The 20,311-nt window shown below is 34.3% G+C and overlaps 1 pseudogene across 1 annotated transcript; it reads left to right on the top strand.

The window, feature by feature from the left end:
* The first annotated feature begins 3,433 nt into the window (after nucleotides 1-3,433).
* On the top strand, nucleotides 3,434-4,872 carry LOC146939980 (abscisic acid receptor PYL4 pseudogene; annotated as a pseudogene). The gene has a single exon (XR_015031856.1). The product of XR_015031856.1 is annotated as an abscisic acid receptor PYL4 pseudogene (transcript).
* The last annotated feature ends 15,439 nt before the right edge of the window (nucleotides 4,873-20,311 follow it).

The raw sequence follows: 20,311 nt of genomic DNA, 5'->3' as shown, positions 1-20,311 counted from the left end.
ACGATCTTATTTGTTTTATTTTGTTGTTTTACATTTTTGAATTATGTTGTTGAAATTATGTTGTTTAATGTATGTTGATGTTGGTGTTGCCGTTGTTGTAGAATTTGATGTAATGACTATTTTCTTCCAATTTTTTGTGTTCTGGACTATGTTCGGATTATATAATCTAAATCTTGTCAGACCCTCCAAAGCTCAAGTTTTAACACACTTTGGGAAGGTTTCAGATTAGATAAGTTGAACCAATACATGCAAGAGTTCAGATTATATAATCGAATGTAGTTCAAAATGTGGAGGATCTTGTAACAAGCAATGTTTGGACAATTTATGGTGTGTTTAATGCATTTTTGGTGGGTTAGGTCATTTTAAATGTTTCCTTTGATTGTAGCTACAATCTAGGATCATTTTGTGGCTATAAATAGTCTTGGATTCTTCTACACTTTCATTGTAAATCCCTTCCTTCTTAACTCTTCATTTGGGAGTGATTTATGATACCATGGTCCATATGATCCACATCTAGACCCAAAACGAAGGCGCGTCGCTTCACCTTCTCAAATCAAACGCTAGCAATGTCACACTCACAAAATCAAGCTCGTGCATGGTTCCTCTGTGCTTTGCCTTTGTTAGTCTTTCTTTTAATAGCATTTTATGTACTCGCCTTGATTTTGTGTTTCTAGAAGATGACGATGTTTCTAGGTATCAATTAATGAAGCGGAGGTTGAAGAAGATCAAAGGATTCAGTGTTGGTGGTGGTGGTGTTTTTTAGTGAATTGAAGAACGTCTGAGGGTGGTGATGGGAGGGGTTTTTGGGCTTTTGGAATTGTTCGATTCGAGAAGAGATTTCTGGAAGGATTAGATTAGGAGAGAAGAAGAGGGGTAGTGGAATGAGAAAGTTAGGGATTAAAAGTACACTTAAACCTCTAAGTTATGATTTTTCATGTCTCTGTATGCACTCTTGACCGTATAACTACCATTTTTCTCAAACTTCCAAGTAGGCATATCATGAGTTACTGAAAGCAAAAGCAAAGTATTAAGAATACATATGGCTGTGTTATGATTAAAAAAAATCCATTAATTAGCTCCATGTTTCCTGCTTCTGAGTTATGACCATTAAGTCTGAAACGATGATATGTGGCCACTCCAAATGATATACATTCAACATTAGAGGGCCAAGGATAGTTCCATAATGAAATCCTATCTCACGTGCCTATACTCCATTGAAAACGTCGACGAATCACATCTTTAACTCTATAAATACTTCACAAAACATAATTGAGATTATGGTCTAAAGTAGCTCCATGATAATCACCTCTAGGAATATATATGGGAAAATGCCAACAAGTACCCTTTATGCATGATTTAAGCAATCAATAGTAGTAACTTTTACACATGTTTGTCATGTGTTTTAAAATTTATGATTTCCTTAAATAATGTCTTTATGACACTTGTTGGAGAAACTCATATATAAAAGTCTCTATTGCTTCCATGTTAATTAGAAAAATTATTACAATTATATGAACCAAAATAATACTCCCTCCGGTCCTATTTATAAGAGAAATTTTAGTCAACAAAAGTTAATGTATCTGGTTAAAAAATTGGACCAAATACATCCACTTTTGTTGACTCAAATTTCTCTTATAAATAGGACCGGAGGGAGTAGAATGCATATAGAGACGATTTATTATACTTTTTACACCCTCCGGTCACAAATATAAGCAAAAATCCATATGTTAGATTCATTCAATAAATGATGTATGTGGTCTTTATTGTAGACAACATACATCATTTATTGAATGAATCTAACATATGAAATTTTGCTTATATTTGAGACCGGAGGGTGTATATTCTTTATAAGCAATTATATATTTCATATAATATAGATTTAGAAACTACTCGAAGAATTAATAATGATATTTAAAGGGTTATTCATTTTGCTGTTTGATTTGCTGCATTAATATATGGTGGCATTTACTATGGGAAAGTTTAATCTTTTCCCACCATGGGAAAAGTGAATGTGAACCATTGATATATTAATAAAGTTATTGAATGGTTGAGATTGCTCACTTGCAACTTATTGGTGACTTTTTGTTTTTAAAATTTTACAAAAAATTTGACCCCACATGATAAGGTTTAATGATGTTTTATTTTATGGGCTACTGCCACAATAATGGACAATGGGCCTATTTTAAAACGAAAATCACCAAGGCCCAACGAAAACATTCTACTCGAACCCCTACGTACATATTTCCGACTCCGCAAAAAACCAAAACATTAGGGCTCTGTTTGGCAAAAATAGCGGATAGCTGATAAGCTAGCTGATAGTTGATAGCTGATAGCTTATAACTGATGACTGATAGCTTATAGCGGATAACTGATGACTGATGACTTATAGCTGATTAGCTAGTTGAAGTGTTTAGTAAAATTATTAATTATATTTAAGTGTTATAATTTAATAAATTAATATTAATTTAATAAAATTTTTATGTATTATTAGTAAGGGTCTTGTTAACCAGTGCCCCCGGGACACTAGTTAAGGAAACAAAAAGAGAAATATTTGCATTGAAAACATCATCTTTTACACTTTTTAAATTTTGACTACACAAATTCCAAGATACTCATACTATATTTAGTTTCCTTAACCAGTGCCCCAGAGGCACCGGTTAACATTTTCCTATTAGTAAAGATAAAGAGCAATGGATATAACATAATTTAAGAGAAAAAGATAGATATACAACAACATCATTCACTTTTTCACAAAGCTTAATACTCCACTCCAGAATTATACAACAACGTATTCCATTCCAAAGCTTAATATTCCATTCCATAAAAAATGGCAGGAAGCTTGTTAAAAAAAAGGCAGGAATGAAAAAATTATCACGTAATTTATGAGAAAAAATATTTAAACGGAATGTAGTGGATAGATAACAAGTCTCTCTTCAAGAAGCAATTAGGAAACAAGTAAAGATGTGGGATTTTCTTTCTTGATTTTTTTTCATTCCTCTCTTCATGGGTGTGTTGTTGCTGAGCTCGTGTGAACAAGGAGGAGAGAAGAGTGGAGTCTGTTTTTTGGTGTGGATTTTGTGGTGTGGATAGTACTTTTTTAAATGGGAGGTGTAGTTCACAATTGAGTATAATAAGTCATTTAATAATTTTTTGGCTGAATTGAAATACCAAACAAAGCCAATGTCAACCTATTTGACTGTCAATTGCACGTAAAATACCACCTTCCCCATGGTGGGAAGGGATTAGCCCTTCCCATGGTAAATGCCACTTTAATAATATATACTATAAATTAAACCAACACTATACCTAAAAAAAACAAGGAAATGGTGGGAATTAAAAACACAATAGTATAAAGAGTGGTGGGATCCAAAGGAAGGAAGTTGGCAAATAAAAAACTTTATTTATATACAAGTGAATAATAAAATAATAGGGATGGAGGGAGAGAAGGAAAAGTTGGAATTTGAAATAAAGAAAAAAAAAATGGATAATTGATAAAACTAAGACCAAATACATTTGCAAGTTGATCATCCACTTGCATTAACCATGCGTAAGCTTCTTTGTGGCTTTGCTAGAAATCAATAACCCCAACAACAACCTTGTATAACCAACCCAACCTCAATCCCATTCCTATCTTCTATCTCATTACTTTCTCAGCCCTTATCTCACGGAGCTGAAAAAGAACAAAGAAAAAAACCTTAACTACACCAAAACTTAACTATATTGCAACTTGTACTACAAAAATATTTCTCACATAACACCTTTGCCTCTCTTGCTTCATATATAGCTTTCTTCATTTTCTTCTTCATTCATCAACAAATCATTAACACGCATGCTCTCTTATTCATCTCAGAGAGAAAGAGAGATATTTTCATTTTCATTTTTATTTTTTGTTTTTTAAATTTATATTCAGAAAAAATGCCATCAAGTTTTTCTCTTCAGCTTGAGAGATTCAACCCTACAACTGATGCAACCACTTACTTAGCCATAGCAAACGGTGCAAACTGCCCTAGACAACCACAAACACCACCACCCACGGCGGCGCGTCGTTTAGTTATCCCATTTCCACCATCTTTATCTTCTTCCAACGGAGGAACCCTAGTCCTAGACACGTTATCTCTTCACCACGCACACATGGTTGGACCAAACCAGTGCTGCTCCGTCGTCACACAAACCATCTCCGCCCCTATCTCCGCCGTATGGCCTGTAGTTCGACGCTTCGAAAATCCACAAGGATACAAAAACTTCGTCAAAAGCTGCCATGTCATCACCGGAGAAAACATCACCGTCGGCGCTGTTCGTGAAGTTCGTGTTGTTTCAGGACTTCCAGCTGAGTCAAGCACTGAAAGGCTGGAGATTCTTGACGATGAACGACACGTCATCAGCTTCAGTGTTGTTGGTGGGGACCACCGTCTGAGAAACTACCGGTCGGTGACGACGCTTCATTCACTCGACGGAGATAGGACACTTGTCATTGAATCATACGTCGTTGACGTACCGCAAGGTAACACGAAGGAGGAAACGTGTTTTTTTGTTGATACTATTGTACGTTGTAATTTACAGTCGTTGGGTCAGATCGCTGAGAATACTATCAGAAACAACTCCGAGCAATAATCATGAAGGAACTTGTTTTTCATTTTTCATTTTTATTTTTTATTGTTTTTAATAATTTGGGTTGTGTTTTTGTTTCTAAATATGGGTTATGGATCTTATGATCATTATCGTGACATAGATGCCAGCCTGTATTGGGAATTTATGGATGGGTAGATTAGATAGTAGGGCTTTTTTTCTGATGGCAAATGTAGTTTGAATATGATATGATATGTATATATGATGTATAATGGATATGCATTTGATGATATTTATGTCACTAAATGATGTGGTAGTGCTAGTTGTTTTTCTTCTGCTTTTATTAATTTATATATGTGTTTCTGATGATAGATTGCTGGTTTTTCCATTTGCATCAAATTAAACGAGATGCCACACCATAGTGCATTGCATCCTATAGTGAAATTGCATTCTTTATATAGATTCTTTATTTAATTTTTGATCTTATATAAGGGATGAAGAGCTGTGCAAACACTAGAACATCAAAGTACAGCATTGTATAATACCTTGTTTGCTGGTAAAAAAAGAAAGTAGATCTGCATTTATATATGGGTGTTCGTACACATTTCTATACTTTGATCAAAGTGTAAAGAGATAAAACAAATAATTGGGTCTGTACCCACAAAAATAAACAAATAATTGGGTACTTTAATCTTGCCGTATCCGATAATTTATGAAATACCGGTAATCGGTATCAATACATACTATGCATTGATGATTCGTAAGGTATCCGATGATTAAATTTTATTTTTTAAAAAAATAATTGTTCTATATATTTTAGATATGTTTGGGAAATACGAGAGATATGGTGTTGAAAACCGATATGCGGGATATATGATTTTTCTATTATTTTGTTTTCTGCTATTTCCTTTAAAAAAAAGATGAAATGTGATTTTTTTTTAATTTCTTTTTTTTCCTTGTAAAAAAATAAGAAAAATGAAAAAACATTATATTGATATATACATTAATAGATCGATAAATTAATAGATCGAAAGATTAAAAAGTCAAATTATTACACTAAGGGTCCGTTTGATGGTCAGGATAGGATAAAGACAGGATATGATATAAAGTTGGATAGAGACAGGATATGATATAGTTAGGATAAACATATATCTCATCATGTGTTTGATGCACACATGATAACAAATTGGATATGATATATATTTTAATTAAATGACAAAATTACCCTTGTGATCAATTCATATTTTAACTTTTTTTCAATTTAATATAATTATATAACTACACCCAAAACAAAAGCAATTAGCATATCTTCAAAATTAATCGCTGCAGAGATTATATTTTATCAACATATTCTTCTATCTTTTGATTTTTGAAGCAAAAGGGATTTTAATATGATTTTTTTTAAAAGAACACGTGTTTGTTCAATTTGCTCAATTGATTCAAAAGGTTTGAATTTTTTTTTGTTTAATTGAAAACTGATGTGCTTGAATTAAGGGGAATTGATTTTGAAGCTTCACGGCAATCATCAACTGAAAAATTGAGATCTAACAAAGATAAAAAGGAGGAATCAATAGAAAAAGAAAGAAGAGAAATCTATCAAAAAGAGGAATAATTGGAATCTATCAAAAATAAAAATTGAACGAGGAAATCAAATCCAAATTACATCTATTTCACAGATTTCTGGTTTTAAAAAGAATCAAAGAAAAGAGGATTAGGGTACAAACAAAGGGAGAAAAAAATTGAGAATAACGTAATTGTTGGCACATATGAGTGAGAGGAAGAAGAAGATGAGAGGAAGGTGACGAGGATAGGCAAGGTAAGGGCAAAATAAGGATTTCATTTATCAATCCTGATAGGTTAATTTTAACCCAGCTCAAACTCAGGATAGAAAATACAAAGGAGTGATAAGATAGGATAAGTAAAAGGAATAAATTATCATATCCTATTGGTGCATCAAACGAAAGATTAAAACAGGATATGATATATGTTTCCTATCCTGACTCTCTATCCTGACCATCAAACGCACCCTAATGATATCTTAAGGTCTTAATAATGACATATTATAAAAATCACTTACGCGCTGTGAACTTTTTGAAAAAGATTAATTAATAAAATATAATAAAAATTATTATTACAATTAAGTTAAATACCAATTAAAAATAAGATTATCATGTAATTTATTTATCACATTTTTCAAATTTTCTTTGTGAATAATATCATGTTTTTCAGACAACTCAATATATTTGTCTAAAAGATTAATTTTACATTTCTTTCAAAAAAAAAAACAGTCTAAAAGATTAACACACCAATGATATTGTTTTTCTCCTAAAAAAGTGACATTGTTTTTTTAGTGGTTAAAGTAAACTATCCTTAATATACTTCACGTTTGTGCCTATATGCAAATAAACCAATAGCTATATACTTCACGTGTTTTTTAGAAGCTGCTTGATATATACTTCAATGTTTGTGGTATCCATTCAGTGGCGGAGCCCTTCATGGGATGAGGTGGGCCACGGCCTACCTTCAAAAATTAAAAAATCAACGATTATATGTCTACTTTGCGAGATTTTATACAATTTTGTGTCGGTTTTAGATTTCGGTTGATCTAAATTTCTGTAAAGTGGTGTAGTGACTCATCCAAAAAATTTAAATAATTCAATTATAGGTCTATTTTGCGAGATTTTATACAATTTTATGTCGATTTTAGGTTTTGGTTGATCCAAAAATAAAACTCCTTTACGCGGTAAATTTGTACATGAAATAATTGATCACTTGAATGGATAAAAAATAATTTGGCCCACCCCCAGAATATTTTCTAGCTCCGCCACTGTATCCATTTGTAAACTTCCATCGCGATGGTCTCCCTCAGAGCATGGTCATCCGCCACTGTATCCATTTGTAAACTTCCATCGCGACGGTCTCCCTCAGAGCATGGTCAATTTAGCTATATATATTTTGAAATTATAGTGGGATGCCAGTTGCCAACGATTTGCTTTGTCAAATTCGTGACTATATTTTTTTATAGGGGAAATTAGAGACTACATTGAAAATGAAACTTTATTTAACTAAAAATCTCTAAAGATGTGTTTAGTTTTTATTTAATACGACTAGGGTTAGCAGCTTTAGAGATCTCATTTCATCTCATCTTCCATCATAAATGAGTATGGTAGCTAGATTCTAGAGTTTTTGGTGTAGATTACTTGGTGATGTTTTGGCTCACCTTATTCATTTCCTATCTATTTTATTAATTTAGTTTTCTATGTTTTCATTTATTTCCATCTTCATTTTCATTTCCATGGTTCAGCTCACCATGAGCTAAACCCCTTCGAGTGGTTTAGACATGGTGAGGTTATGATTTATTAATTACTTGTGATATATAAAGTTGTAGCGTCGTGTTTTACTCTGATAAACTGTTTTTAATGTAAAATCATTAGAAGTGATTCCTGACAAGTTTTACTTCTAATGATACAACTCGTTTACCCTGACAAAGTAAGGAGTGGAAAATGTTTATCTGATATGAGTTAAACCTTAAGCACCAAAAGAGTGAAAGGGACACAAGACCTGAATGTAAAACTGACGCTATAGGAAACTATAGCTCTGTGAATCACAGTTAGCTTAAGAGGTTAATAAACGGTCATAGCGCTGAATCGCGAGAGCCATACCACGCTATAACTTAGTATTACATTCTTTAATGAAAATTTGACATATGGCAAAAAGGATTTGTGTGGCTGCACTTAAAGTGAAATGTCAGTGTCCCGAACCAAACAAATGGCGTGAGTTACCAACTCCCCTTTGGTTCGCCTTAAAGCCGGTTATGAGAGATATAGCTCTATGGGTGAGACATAGTAGCTATATCAAGATATAGCGTTGGGTATCTCAGAGACTAAAGATGTTTTGAACCGATTATAGCTCTGAGCTACACATGCAGCTATATCTAAGCTACAACTTTGTAAATCGCAGTAATGTTTTATCACGACTGAACCTTGTTCTAAACCACACCTTCCATCTTGAGATTTTCTAAGGACTTTAACTGCTTTCCAAAACTAAACTTTTTACTTTTACTGTTGTGACAAATGATTTATTTTATCTTTCTCCATATAAGTTTTATACTGAAAAGCTATTCGAAGTAGCTCCACAGTCCATGTGGGATTGATATTTTTTTATACTATAACTTGGACAATGTATACTTGCACTTAGACTTTAAATCATAAAATACTTCCAGTGTTTTGGGAGACACCAATGTCAATAATTAAAGGAGTGTCAATTACTCCAGCAATTTCACGAAGAATTCGATCACTACAGTACTCTTGAGGCAATTCCAAAAATCAAATTCATACATTTGCATAAGTTTACCTTAGGGAGTGTGTGTTAAAGTTCTTTGTCCATTTTGAGAGCCGGAGAAAACCTAGTTTCATATTAACTGTGCCTTATGACCAAACTTTTCTCTAATCCTCTACATCCAAATGTATCTATATAATACTCACTACTAAATAAAAATAATAACATGATGCTCCTAAAAAATGGTGCTCTAGGTTGCCGCACATCCCAATTATGCTCATGGGGCCACCCCCATGCTCAGGGCCACCCCTGTATGGTGTGCGGTAATTTGGGCATTTTGATTAGCAAGAAATAGGATGATCTTTCAATGAGAAATTTGATTGCGATAAAATTATTGCACATATCAAGACATTGTCATGGGGTTGGATTATGTGTCCCCTCTCTTATATATCAAACATTTCCTCCATCTCTTGCCGACGGGAACATAATCAGCTCACACTTGATTTCCAACAATCTCCCCCTCAAGTGTGACTCACCCACATCACTAGCCTGACCCACACTATGATCCCGCTCCCACTTCCCTATGGAGCCCAACCAGGGCTATGATACCAGTTTGTTGGGGAGTTTCTGGAGCGGCAATGGGATAGACGTTCAGGACCACTAAGAGACTTAGACACCACATCTCCACCCAAAATCTTAAGGCATCAAGTATATATGTCTCATCTCTTATATATCAAACATTTACTTCATTTCTAGTCGATGTGAGACATAATCACTCACACTTGATTTCCAACAATCTCCGCCTTAAGCGTGACTCATCCACATCACTTGTCTGATCTACATTAGGATCTCTGCTCCCACTCCCCCATCGAGCCTAACTAGGGCTCTAATACCAGTTTGTTGGGGAGTCTGGAAAGTGCTGGTGGCGGCATTGGGCTAAACATCCTGGACCACTAAGAGACTTACACACCACACTCTTACCCAAAACCTTAAGGCAAAAGATTTATGGGTGTCATCTCTTATATATATATCCAACTTTCCTCCATTTCTAATCGATGTCAAACATAATCACTCACGCTTGATTTCTAATTGTATTTGATTGATATTGTCATAATTGTATATGTTGGAGTACCCTTGTATTTTCATTTTATAAAAGTTTTGTTAATAAAAAGTAAAAACTTGCCTTTGTAAAAACTTTTTTGTTTTGGCTTTTAGGAAGCCTTAGTAAAAAAAAAACTTGTGATTGTGAGCGTGGAGATCGGTGCATGACGGGGCCGGTGGGCACGGGTATATACAAGTTGGTCCTTTTTTTATGTACTGTAGTGTACAGCAATTTACAAGCTGCATTGAAGCTTCTATTATCCTTTTAGGCCATGAATCGTACTTACATATATTTATTACTTTAACGTCAAAAAAAAAAATTTATTACTTTCTTGTTGACAAGTACATATTTATTAATTGAAACCTAATTAATAAAACATTTTTTTATTTAAAAAAGTGTTTTCTTGAAGATAGCCATGCACATATAATATTAATATTTAAGGATTACGACGTCATTTTTAAACAAATTTATTAATTAGGTGAACGAATCAACCCTCTAAACTACAATCTTGTATCATCAAGATATATGATATCTCAACTAGTTGGACAAAACAATGTCAAGTTGTTAATATTCTCTCTTAATTTCTATGCGTTTTATTGTTATAGATAGCTAGTTGATTTATTTTTGTTACAAGATGGCTAGTTGATTGATGGAAAGACACAAACACAACTGTGAGTTGTTGGAAAGGATGGAGGGCCTTGCAAGTTGGCTCGCAAGTGGACATCAATCACACCTTTGTTTGCTTATATTTTACTGTTAGATGATTACTATTGCTTGAGTTATTTACTACTCCATCCGTCCTGAAATAACTGACCCATTTTTTTAAAAAAAATGTCCCAAAATAACTGATCCCCATTTCAATTTTCAATACAACTTTCATCATTCCCAATACAATATAACACTAAATAATACTACTTTTATCATTCCCAATACAATATATTCCGATTTCCCCTTTATTTATACATTTTTCTTAATATGTGTGAAAAACAAAATTGTGTCAATTAAATTGGGACGGAGGTAGTAACTTTTTTTACAAGTTATTTACTGCAGGAGACTTGATCAAATCACACCTTTTAAGAGTAATGATTTTTGTGAAAATGTTTTGGACAAATTTTTTTTTCCTCCTTTTGTTAGACAAAAACAACATAGAAAATAAAACACAATAAAAATATAAAAGAGAAAATTATTTTAAAAATTATCTCAAAATGGTTATATAAATATTATTTTATTATTAACTGATCAAGTGTTTTTCTTTTAGACCATCTCCAATGGCTTGTTGAATGAGGAGATTAAACATGTTGAAGCTATTGAAACCATTGGAGCATTGCTTGTTGAAGATGAGCTGGAGGAGTTGGGTGATGAAGAGCTTCAACATGTTGAAAGCAGACCCCGCATGGCCACACGTCGGCTTATGGTTGGCTCAAATGGGAGAGTGTGATACACTGGCAGACATGAGCGCGTGTGGTGGTAGTGTTCTCAGAAAGAGAAATTTTTTTGGGTAATGGAGGGACACGTGTTGCAACATGATTGGACCTTTGTATTTTTATCTTTTTAATGTTTTGGACTCAATTATTTCATTGTAAATAATTTTTTTATTTTTTTATTTTTTTACCAAAATTCGTGATTTTTTTTTCTCTACAAATAGAGACTTGGATAATTTGATTTGGACACAGAAAAAAACCAAGTTTTTCACTCTCTTAATCTTATTATTAGCTTTTTTTTGAAGTTTTAGTCTTTACTTAGTGAAATGGATTCCAATAATAATCAATTCAACACCCAAAATTCTTTTGATTACTCATTTAGCTATCAAAATCACAACAATTATCAACACCCAAATCAATTTTTCAACCAAAAATTAAATAAGAATAAGAATAAGAAATAAAAAGTGGTGGGGTAGGGTGTTGAATGAAAACTATTGGAGTGGTAAAAATTGAATGAGTGTTGAATTAAGAGAGAGAAAATGATGTGGAGTGTTGGAAATTGAAAAAGTGGGTGTTGAAGGTTGTTGATTTTTTTTCCCCATTGTACATGGTCTTATGAGTGCGTTTTATTTTATGTGTTGTTTCAAAGATTCCTTCATTCAACCTTTTTTGTTATCCCCACCTTTTGACAGTAGTGTTTGATTGGACCGGAGAGTTGGAAAATTGAGGTTGTTAGATTAAATGTTTAATACTCCCTCCGTCCCGGAATATCTGAGGCAGTTTGGTTTTTCACACAGATTAAGAAAAATGTACTCCCTCCGGTCCTATTTATAAGAGAAAGTTGGGTCAACAAAAGTTGATGTATCTTGTTAAAAATTCAGTCCAGATACATCAACTTTTGTTGACCCAACTTTTTCTTATAAATAGGACCGGAGGGAGTATAAATAAAGGGAAAGTGGAATATATTGAATTGGGAATGATGAAAGTAGTATTAATTAGAGTTATATTGTATTGGGAATGATAAAAGTTGTATTGAAAATTGAAATGACTCAATTATTTTGGGACACACTTTTTTAGTAAATGGGTCAGATATTCCACAGGTATTTGGACCAAATGGAGTTGGAGATTTGGTAGTTTTGCGCATGTCCAATTTCAAATGATTTCTTACTAAAGAAGAAAGGTGGACATTGTTCATATAATCATGTTATGAACGAATATCGGTGGTTTGACTAACTTATATGAGCATACCAACTTGTTGTAATGAAAAGGTCTGGCTAATTACTCATGGTGACTATAAACAAATTAGAAAATAAACAAAATATACACTAGGAGCAAACGTCGAGAAGAGATCCCTCATTTGATGCTCCGAGCGTTTGCTTTTCTCTTGAATCGTTAAGTTCTTTTTGTATATATTTATAGGCAAGTTTTCAACTGAATTTGAGCTGAAAAACTGGGCTTTTTCCACAAACTCGCAGAGAAAAAATAGTAAAATACAATCATCTTATTTTCAACATCTTTTTCACTCATTTTAGTGGTGATTTAAGTCAATACATAGGAGTTTTAGAGAAGTTGATCATGTTTTAAGGGGCATTTTGTATTGTTTTCATACCGAGTCATGTAATTCTAGTTATTCCTTAAACCGAACAATTCTTAGGTGTTTTGTAAGTATTCTAAAAAAATCATGTAATTCGGCAAAACAATGACGCCTCATGAAGAATTGGGAATGCATAGAATGAAGATTCAAGAGGCCTATTAATACATTACAAGTTGAGGGAATTCTTTCCCAAGTCCCAAGACCAATTTGAAGAAAGAAAGCACTCAAAAGAACAAAGAAAATGGCAAAACTGCATAGGAAGCTGAAGCAATGCGCCTCGGATGTGCTTCCACACGCCCCGAGTGTGCAAAACACATGGTAAAACCCATGTTTCCAGAACTCAAAATGATGACCCCAGGCGCCGGATGCATACGAGGCTGGGTAAAAACAGGGTTTTCCCATTTTTTCTCTGTGTTTGTGGAAAAATCCCAGATTTTCAACCAACCCCAGCTGGAAACTTCCTTATAAATACAAGAGCTTTCATCCATCTTTTCTCATTCAGAACTTGGTGGTTCAAGAGGAAGACAAGCGCTAGAAGCATCAACAGAGTAATCTCTCCCTAACTTTTGTTCTTAGAGTATGTTTATTTTTTTGTAATTTGTCTTTAGTTACCGTGAGTAACTAAACACCTATTGATTATGATTCTAAGATGAACCTCTAGGGAGTCATTTGTCTTTTTTTAAATTGCTTTCACGAATTCTAGGGAGTGTGCCATACTTAACTATTCTAACTGAATATAGAAATAGGCTACACAAGTTATTCTGATCTACTTTCTCAACGTTGCATTTAAACTTTTTCTTTCTCCCTTAGTAAGATAGGGTTAGGCTTATCCATTTAATCCACTAAGGACAAGTAACAGCATGTGGTGAAATTCTAAGGTTCCTATGTAAAGTGGTTCCTTTAGATGACAATTTAGGAATTTCTACTATGTCTATCATTTAATTACCAATGAGAAAGTAAGTCCCCGCCTTAATAACTATCCGACCACATACAAATCTCTGTAGGATTGAAGACCGTATATCACGTATGATCTTTTGAGTGATTGAGGAGCAACTTGACATCTGCTATCAACCCTTCAATTTTCAGCACTGAACTCAATTGATTTGCACAATCAAATCAATCTTGCAAACTTCCCCATTTTAATTGTTTTTATTTACTGTTTTAATAAGTTTAGCTAGTTGCCTAGTTGAAACGACAATTTATGTAGAATGATTTTACTTACTATTTTATTGCTTGAAAATGGTTTAGTGTACTTGTCAAATTTAGACATCAGAGACCTCTATAAAAATACATAGAAAGGATCTGGAAAAATTCCACAGCATTCCAACGACGCCTCAATTTATTTTGATTTTTTTGACAAAAATGTGCAAAATCGCAATTTTGTTAAGAGTAATCATATATTCACGTGTCAGATTTCACTCCTCGATTTCGTAGACATATTTAAATCTTTATAAGAACCTCCACCACGAAATTCAGGACTTTTTAAAACGAGGAACGAATTAATTATGATTTTTGTTTAAAGTTCATAATCATTGGGGGAAGAAAAATCATAATTAATTCGTCCCTTGTTTAAAAAATCCTAAATTTTGAGGTGAAGGTTCTTATGATGTTATAAACTAGCCTGCGGAAATGTGGATTGAAATTTGTCCGATGCTTACTCAGAATACTGCAATTTTGCACGTTTTGGTCGAAAAATCAAAAGAAATTGAGATATCTAAATGCTATAAAAACTTTTAGATATTTATTTCTATGTATTTTTATAGAAGTCTATGCAAAAAAAAAATAGCTCAATCCAATTTCTAGGCCGAGGTTTCCATTGTTTAGTTTTTTGAGTTTTTGATGGTTTAAAATATCATAATTAATTCGTCCCGTTGTCATAAAATTCTAATTTCATTTGTGAAGCCTTATTTTAACATGCTAAATATGTTTGCGAAAAATCAAGAAAAAAATCAATCTCTAGGTCAAAAACATCATAAGAACCTAGCAATTTTTATGGCAGCCTGGAATGCAAATGTAAATGACGATATTTTAGAAACATTTGTGTCTGTATTTTGACATTTGCAGTGGACAATTTTCAACGCAAACAATTGCGGCGGCATACACCACATAGAAATTTAAGAGCGATGTAGTTAGTTTGCGACGGTGGTATAACAAAATGACAACCATAAATTTTAGTACTTATTTTTTAAAATTTTGATGAAATTTGCGTCGGACTAAAAGCTGACGCAGATACACAACATGTGTCTATTTTTCCTATATCAATAGACTTCATTTTTACAATATTTCTTCTCTCTAGAATCATTCTCTCTGCAAATATTTTAATACAATTTTTTAAAAAATAAAATAAAATTGAAATGTTAATCTTTATATTTAATTTTGAATTGGTATAAAAAAAGTTGTTTTAATATCTGTTTATTTTTAATTTTTTTTATTCAAAAAGATTTTGTCACTAATTTTTTTTAATACCAATTTTCATTTTACCATATCCAATTTTTATTTAAAAAATTGTTTATTTTTGTCATTAATTATGAAAACGGAGAAAAAAAACCGACAAGCGTTTGCGATGTTTTGAAATCGATATTTCGGCCAACACAAACATAATCAGATCGTTTTTTACGACATTGCACCTTACGGCGGCCTAAGGTCAACACAAAGGTACAATTATGGCTCACCCCAAACATTTGCGACGGAACAAAATCAAATGCAAATGTTCAATTATGGGATTTCTTTTTTTTCTTTTTTTGGGGGGGGGGGGGGGGGGGGGGGGGGGTGGTGTTTAGCTTTATGATTTTCTTGTAGTGAACTATATCACAGTGAATGCAGTTTTGAGAACAAGGTACCTTTTTTGTTACAAGTTTAATTCTAGTTGGAAGACAATCTCTTAGCATTCTCCATATAAAGTTCTTCGCCATGGAAGCAGCTTCCAATTTTCAAACTTAAGGTCAATTACCATTTAGTCATCAAATAATATAGTCAACCAAATTATTTATAGCAAGTTTATAAGTAGTCTTAACTGTAAACATACCTCTAGATTCCGGCCATCATGAAAGAGTATATTCCTTAACCGATTCCAACAAAGGTGTTGCATGGATATTTTCAGCATCCTCACTAGAAATTAGGCTTTAGATTAAATCTGCATCCCACATTTTAGAGTCTGCTTGCAACAACTCTGCCACTTTCAAATTAACATTTATGGGATGTGTTAATGCTTTCACTTTGTTCCCATTCAATCTATTAATCCAGTTCTCAGATCACACAAAAATATTCTCTCCTTTCCTGTATTCCATTGTAACTCTTCCTTTGATAACGCTCATGAAGTACAAATGCTTTGCCATGTGAAACTTGGATTAGTTTACTACCAATTTTTGCACTCAATAAGTCGTCGTTATTAGTAAAATATTTAGCTTTGAGGACTTGTGAAATTCTGGCACGTTAGTCTTACGATGTTCTAAGAGATGTTTCAACACGAAACACAGATAACAGATGTTGTGTACGATGTTTAGAACATTAAGCTAACAAACATAATAAGATAAAGATAACAGACAAGAAAGAAAAGAGGCACAGAGAAATTGTTAACCAAGTTCGGTGCAACGTCACCTACTATGGGGCTACCAAGCCAGGAAGGAAATCCACTATTGCAGTCCGTATTCAAAAGCTCTCAGCAAACCACGTTTGCACTTATGACCTAGGACCTACCCCAACTAGACTTCAACCTAGGAACTCCTAGATCCTAGATCCCATCTCAACTGATCACAAACCCCTATGATTCCCAAATTACAGACTCAAATCAAATGAGGTTACCCTCAAAAATAACAACATGCAACCTTGCTTAAAAGCTTAGATGCAGTTCACAATCTACCTAGCTCCTTGCTTAAAAGCTTCGGAGTAGTGCACAGTATTACAACTCAAAGTACAGTCCTAAACATGCATCAAGATGATACACGCAAGGCTCACAAGATATAAGACTCAAAACCTAAACAAAACTCTATTTTGTAAAACAATGTCTTGAATAATTATTCAGGTCTTGAAGCCTCCTTTATATACTGAAGCAAAGCGTGTCATCCCTTCAATCAAGCTTCATATCAAACTTGTGACTTATTGCTCAATCAACATGGCCGGATAAGGAAACTCCTAGAAAGTAGGCTCATTAAAAGTCACATTATTATCACCTTAAAAATACTTTCCTAAGTCATTTTAACAATTCCTTAAGAAATCACATATGTTCTGATCTCCTCATAATTGCACACGGTTCAGACCAACTCAAGCTGGCGTGGATTCCTTCAATCAAGCAAGTGTGTGCGTAAACATAGGCAAAGCACAGAACGTACAGACCAGGTCTGGATGTTGGAACATTTTGTTCCACATCTGAAGTGAATATTTGTTTTAGGCAAAAGTGAAGCCAACATACAAATATCCAACAATCTCCCCCTTTGGCAAATTTTTGGCTAAAACAAATTAAGCCCACACCTATTAAAACAGAGAGATATCACACGCAACCTTTCCTTCAATCTTCACAATAAAAATCTACCTTGAAGAAAGGTTCACATTCTCAGATTTCTAAAAGATACCAAAATATAGTTCTTCAGTCATCACACATAATCTTCAGAACATGGAAGAAATATATTACAGGTCTCAGATTCTGCTTCCAATATTTTTACACAACAATTAACACATGAAAAAAGCAGACAAGAGAAACTAGTAGGTATCAACAAGAGAATCAGAGTCTTGCAGCAGAGGACGTATAAGAAAAAAATAAATTTCTGTACATCCTAAACTGACAGTCAACTGTCATAACACGCTACTTAGAGAAATATAGAAAAAAAAATATTCAGTAGCTCAAACCAGCAGGATGTTCCAACATCCACAAGAACATTCAGGGACACAGAAGTTTACTTCCCCTCAAGGAGCACAACCATCATATCTATTACTCCCCCTCAATTCATGCAAAAATAATATTTTTTTTTTACAAACAGACAAGAATACCAGAAAAACAAAATCACCAGAAAGCCAGAATCAGATGTCTCAACATCCGTAGGCACATAGTCAGGAAATATACAGCATGGATATATCTACTCCCCCTTTTTAGCCATAAAATATGCCAAATTGAGAATTGATAAAAGCATAAATTACAGCTAAAAGTACCTGACACTCTGAACAGTGGTTGCTATTCCTCATGGATGCAAACACCCAGCTTGCTCCTTAGTTTCTCAAATTGCTTGACATCTAAGGCTTTTGTGAAGATGTCAGCCAGTTGTTCTTCAGTTGTCACATGCTCCAGAGTTACTACCTTATCTTCAACAAGATCCCTAATGAAGTGATGCCGGATATCAATGTGCTTTGTTCTGCTATGTTGTATAGGATTCTTGGAGATGTTGATAGCACTTAAATTATCACAGTACAATGTTAGAACATTGTTGAACATCATACTCTTCCAGCATTTGCTTCATCCAGACTAACTGAAAGCAGCTACTTCCTGCATCAATATATTCTGCTTCTGCTGTTGATAGAGACACATAATTTTGTTTCTTGCTGAACCAAGACACTAGATTGTTCCCAAGAAAGAAACAACCTCCTGAAGTACTCTTTCTGTCATCTGCACTACCTGCCCAATCTGCATCACAATAACCAATCAACCTGCAATTTCCACTGTGAGAGTAGAAAATTCCATAGTCTGTGGTGCCATTTATGTACTTCAGAATCCTCTTGACTTGAACAAGATGACTCATTTTGGGCTCTGCTTCATATCTAGCACAAACCCCTGCAGCAAAACTTATGTCAGGTCTGCTTGCTGTAAGATATAGGAGACTTCCAATCATGCTTCTGTACAGACTTTGATCAACAGCTACACCATTTTCATCTTTGGATAACTTTAAGTGAGTGGCTGCTGGTGTTCTTTTATGACTAGCATTGTCTAGCCCAAACTTCTTCACAATATTCTTGGCATACTTGCTATGGGAGATGAATATTGTGTCTTCCATCTGCCTGACTTGCAGACCAAGAAAGTAAGTCAGTTCTCCCACAAGACTCATCTCAAATTCAGACTGCATCTGATGAACAAAATGTTGAACCATCTGATTCGACATTCCTCCAAACACAATGTCATCAACATAGATCTGTGCTATCATGAGTCTTCCTTTGTCCTTTTTAACAAACAAGGTCTTGTCTGTTCCTCCCTTCTTGTATCCTTGATGGGTCAGAAATTCTGTGAGTCTTTCATACCAAGCCCTAGGTGCTTGCTTCAACCCATACAGTGCCTTCTTCAGCTTGTACACATGATCAGGAAAATTTGGATCAACAAATCCCTTTGGTTGCTCAACATAGACTTCTTCATTGAGATACCCATATAAATAGGCACTCTTCACATCCATCTGAAACAATTTGAACTTCAGGATACAAGCCACTCCCAAAAGTAATCTAATAAATTCCAGTCTGGCTACAGGTGCAAATGTTTCATCAAAGTCTAATCCCTCTACTTGTGTATAACCTTGTGCTACCAGTCTTGCCTTGTTTCTAGTAACAGTGCCATTTTCATCTGACTTGTTTTTGTAGATCCATTTTGTTCCAATGACATTTATGTCATTTGGTCTTGGCACCAGATCACATACTTCACTTCTTTTGAACTGGTTGAGTTCTTCTTGTATGGCTTCAATCCAGAAATCATCAGTGAGAGCTTCCTTCACATTTTTAGGTTCAAATTTGGACACAAAACAGGAGTTGGAGACAGCCTCATTAGATCTCCTGGTTTTGATTCCTTGATCTGGATCTCCAATAATGAGCTCTTGTGGATGATTCTTCTGAATTCTGATTGAAGGTTCTTTGCTTGATTCTGCATTCTCCAGTTCAGTATCTTCAGAGTTAGTCTCAGGTTCTTCATTAGTTTCAGGCCTTACTTTCTCTTGAGCGGATGTTTCAGGATATGTTTCAACACCTGGTACAACTTCAAGCATTGGTTCTGTAACCATATCATCTACCACCACATTGATGGATTCCATAACAACTTGAGTTCTGTTGTTAAACACTCTATAGGCTCTGCTGTTAGTGGAGTAACCCAGAAAAACTCCTTCATCAATCTTTGGGACCATTTTTCTTCTGTAATCTCTATCTGCTAGAATGTAACACTTGCTACCAAAGACATGGAAATATTTTACAGTAGGCTTTCTTTTCTTCCATAGCTCATACAAAGTAGTTGTAGTACCTGTCCTCAGAGTGACTCTGTTATGAACATGACAAGCTGTATTCATAGTGTCTGCCCAGAAATAAAGTGGTAGGTGTTTAGCATGTAACATGACTCTGGCTGATTCTTGTAGAGTCCTATTCTTCCTTTCCACCACTCCATTCTGTTGAGGTGTT

The sequence above is a fragment of the Medicago sativa genome, chromosome 3 (assembly GCF_051527215.1).
Source record: "Medicago sativa cultivar Bolivia chromosome 3, Bolivia_mono, whole genome shotgun sequence".
NCBI lineage: Eukaryota > Viridiplantae > Streptophyta > Magnoliopsida > Fabales > Fabaceae > Medicago > Medicago sativa.
The sequence above is the reverse complement of the archived record's forward strand: the minus strand, read 5'-3'. Positions and strand labels throughout refer to the sequence as shown.